Raw genomic sequence first — 4,797 nt, 5'->3', positions numbered from 1 at the left:
AGAACATCAATTGAGGAATTGTTTCTGCCAGACTGGCCTATGGGCATGTCTACAGTGCATTTTCTTGACTGGCAATTGAAGAAAGAGGGCCTATCCCACCATGAATGGTGCCATCCTTGGGCAGAACACCATGTAAACTTCACATGCCAAACTTATAATCAAAATCCTGTGGCACACTGCACTCTATTAAGGTAAGGTGGATTGTATTCTGGAAAAATGATAGGTAGGAGTAACTTGGTACATAGGGCATAAATAAGATTCATAACCAACATAATTTCTTCTGATGTTAGTTTTTGCACCTGACTCACTATGAAAACGATTCCATTTTGAAGTCAGCTATGTTTATTATGGATTTTATTCCATAAGGACAAATCTTGCTTCAGGATCTGTCAGGTTTTGCCATGGCTATGTCATGGTTTTCATATAACTATTGAAAAATTGACTACATTTTAGTCTTATTACTGAGGTCAGCCCACTGGCAAACACAGCTATGTCAAATGATTGTTTCTTCTAAAACTTAGTAATTAATGGCAGCCCTGGACCAGATCTGCTGAGGGAAAATATTGGGCAATGTGGCTGCAGAATGAACAAGTGCAGGCAGAGGCTCTGTGACAAGAGTGGCTCAGCTCTGGGACACTGCTGCTGGAGCAGAAGATACTAAGGATGGAGAAATTCCCACAACTGGGAATCATCCAGTTCACACTGGAGCAATGGCTGTAGGTGGCAGCACACTAAAGCATTTCAATATCAACGTCTGGTGTACTAATAAGAGACCTGAGTTGCTGTTTCATGATAAATGGAAATAAAGTATGTAGGGAGCAAGAATCACTGTAGGAAACGTTTGATAAGCGTTATAGCTATGGAAAAAAAAAACAGTTAATCAAATTTTCCACCATTCTTTATATGAAGTAATTTAGCTGTCTCTAATAAGACACATTAAGGTAACGGCAGTTTGAAGAAAAGCAGATTTATTCAAATATGAGACTTAAACTATGAAACTGCAGATTTTTTTTCTTCTATTCTGTGGCCCTGAGATCCAGGCTCCTACCATCAGAAGGCATCAAAACTGAGTCATGGTTCTTTTACTTCTGTTTTCAGGCAGGCGTGTGATAACAATGCTGGCACGATCACTGCAGACCCATGCCAAAGGATCTCAACGTCTTTATCAGTCTTCCTACTGTCCTACCCACCCCTAGAACCCCTTTATACATTCTGTCTATACCATGAAATTCTAGGATTGACTTGACTTTTTTCATTACCACTTATACATTTAGCTGAGTCAGTTATACATCCCATGTTCTCTAATATTCTCAGGCTTACTGTTTTATTTTTTAATCCTACTTAGGAACTCAGATAATTCCCATTAAATATGTACATGCTATGTGAAACTCTGTTCAACAACTTTTCACACAAGGCCTTTGTTCTACATTTAACAAGTTGTATCCAGAAATTTGAAAAGCACAATTAAATAATGTTCCTCAGGTATTTGTTTGGGTTTAGTACCATCAAGTTCTGTGTCTCCTCTATACTGGAGAATGATATGTAAAATAAGTGACAGAGATGGGGAGGAGAGAGAAAAAGTATTTAAATACATTACATATTTCTTCCTACAAATACACTGACAATTAACCAGGCAAAAACAGACCAATAAGAACAAAACTTTTGGGGGCTAGAGAGATGGTTTAGCAATTAAGGACATTGTTCTTACAGAAGTGCTGGGTTTCAATCCCAGCAACCACATGGCAGTAAACACCTGTCTGTAACTCCAGTTCCAGGAGTTCCAATAGGCTTTCTGTCCTCTGCAGGCATTGCACCACAGGGGTGCACTTACCTGCATGCAGGCAATACACGCATACATATAAAATAAAATAATAAATATTTTTTAAAAAAAGAACAAAAATATTTTTCTTATTTCTTTGGTAAGTGACACAGATGGGGAGGCAAGAGAAAAAGTATTTAAATACATTACATATTTCTTCCTATAAATACACTGACAATTAACCAGGCAAAAAGAGACCAATAAGAACAAAACTATTGGGGGCTGGAGAGATGGTTTAGCAATTAAGAACACTGTACTTACAAAAGAGCCGGGTTTGAATCCCAGCACCCACATGGCAGTAAACACCTGTCTGTAACTCCAGTTCCAGGGGTTCCAATAGCCTCTTCCGTCCTCTACAGGCAATACACGCATACATATAAAATAAAAATAATAAATATTTTTTAAAAAAGAACAAAAATATTTTTCTTATTTATTTACATGCTGTGTGACTGTGCTCAAATGTGCCCTTGTCCATGTGTGGATAGGTGTGAATGCTGCTTATGTTATGCCAGAACGTAGGACCTAAAATAGGCTCTAAGGCTGAGGAAAGGCCCCCTTTGTTGTGAGGACTAACTGCAACGCACTCTAGGTCCTTCAACTTCTTCCTCTTAAACAGAGTCCACATATAGTTTATAGACATACCATTAGCTTTAGACATAGCTTTTAGGAGAAACATGAAAATATAGAGTAAAGAATGTTACATGTATGAAATAGTGTTATGGGATGCATGGAAGGACTCAGATACTAGTGTCTGCAATCGTCCAGTTGTTGCTTGTAAACATGATTGTAATGATCAGTTCAACAATTCTTGAATACCATTTCCTTCCATCTAATTTTAGGACACATAATATCAAGCAATTTTTCACTTTGAATACGAAAAGTCATAGCTGTCTTTTCAATACTGTGGTTATTAAACCTTTCCCATGCTAAATGTGGCCTCAGATCTTAGATCATGGTCAATGTCTGTTTTCCATTTACCCGATTCTGTTTGGAAGCTGAAGTTTTCTTTTGAATAAGAGCGTGACTCTATTCATGAATCTATTTTGCTTTATTAATCTATGTATTACATAATCACCCCACTGTTTTATTGAATAAAGCAGTTCTTTATAAATGATAGGGCACATGACCTAAGCCTATTCAGAGAAATCATGCAATCATGTCAACAGGGAAATCATGCAATCATGTCAACAGAGAAACCGCACTGCAACACACAGTATATGAGGGAGACATGTGGTATGGGATATTCACATTCTGAGGAGGGCAGAAAAGGTGACCATGGGCTGTTGGACTGAAATGCTTCACGGTTTGGGAACACTGCTCACAAGTGTAGAATATCACCTTTGGACAAGGATGAATACAACATTCACATGTTTCTGAACCATGTTCTCCTCATTAGAAGTCTAAGCTATTACTGCAATTTCTGAAAGATAACACTATCATGAGTGATGGTGTCGTTTGACAATGCATCATTATTTGTAAGGCTTAACCTTCACTGTTGACTAATTTAGAAACTCTCAGTGTGGACTCATCATTGCTCTTGACATCAAATATCAAGTGTCAGAATGAGTGGTATTCAGTTGCGCATATTAGAATGGTAATCCTTCTAGAAATAATTCTAAAAATGAAGCTGTTGATGCAGATTGGAAGTTACCCTGCTTGAAATGCTTATATATTCAATCAACCTGCTACAGTTGAGAAAGCTGATCCTGACACATCTGCTACAAAAAGACAGCACCACTCCACAGGTGCCAGAGATCTGCCCTTAGTCAGCAGCTCTCCCTTGTATTGGTTACACACACATTTCTGTCTCTTGTATCGTCAACTATTTCATGGAAGCAAGGGATTTATATTTGTCACATTGACACTGCAACTTTCCATTGTCAATACACAATTGCATTGTTTAAACTCAATCTTAAATATGAGCAGAACATTTTTATTAACACATTGCCAAACTGCATTGCAAGTAATAGCAATTTAGTTCAACACAGTGATAGGGAAACCAAATCATATCAATGGAACATCAGCCTTCCCTTATAGGTCAGAACACTAAACTAAAACATAATAGAAAGATGTGGTAGATTTCTATGGCTATGGTAACCATCTATTTCAAAACACAGAAACTCATCATACTTAATGCCTATATTCCTAGCTTCAGATGCTCATGATGGAAATTACTATGATGATTGGGACAAGGGTGATTTGAAGACTGAGCTCCAGATCACTGAAACTGTTAATAGCCTTTGTACTTTATTTGATCTGCAAAGAGGGCAAAGGACAGTGAATTCCTAGGCCACTGGACAGCATCCTGAGCTCAGGCTATATAGGCAAATTCAAAATTTCCAACAGTGGTCTACAAACTTTTTATTTTGTGTCTGCCATTTATCTTCAAATATCTTTGAAAATCATTAATTCATTTACTACTCAACAAAATACTTATTCCATTTACAATTAGTGATGTTCGTTGAAATGAACATTCTTAAAAGATCCCCTTGGTCAAATAAACATCAGCTAAAAATGTTTAACATAGCGTCTTAATCTTCATAGTGTTACTGCTCAAGTGGTCATTCAGTATGTTTATCTGCAGGAAACCTCTACTTCCCTGCCTGGTAACTCTGGTTGGCAGTTTCCTTCAGCAGGAGATTCACTCAGCAACGGTCTTTTTTGTTTGTTTGGTTGGTTAGTTAGTCTTCAGTTTTTGGTTTTAGGGGTTTGGGGGTTTCTGTTTCTTTTTCTGTGGCTGCTGTCTTAGCAGTTATCGGTTAGCTGTCCACTCTCTTAGGCTCCTTTGATTTGCAACTTGAGCATGCTTCCCTTCAAAATATTCCATTTTCTGGGTCCTACCTACTCCTATCAGTAATCACTGTGTTTATTACATAATTCACACATGTATAAACATGTTTTATTCAATGTTGCATGTTTATTATCTGTTAATTAGAATTCTTTTTAAAATGTATAGCTTTTCCTGGAGCAAATCCAGC

This window comes from Nannospalax galili, unplaced genomic scaffold (assembly GCF_000622305.1).
Source record: "Nannospalax galili isolate Female #2095 unplaced genomic scaffold, S.galili_v1.0 scaffold25701, whole genome shotgun sequence".
Classification (NCBI taxonomy): domain Eukaryota; kingdom Metazoa; phylum Chordata; class Mammalia; order Rodentia; family Spalacidae; genus Nannospalax; species Nannospalax galili.
Note: the sequence above shows the minus strand (reverse complement) of the source record.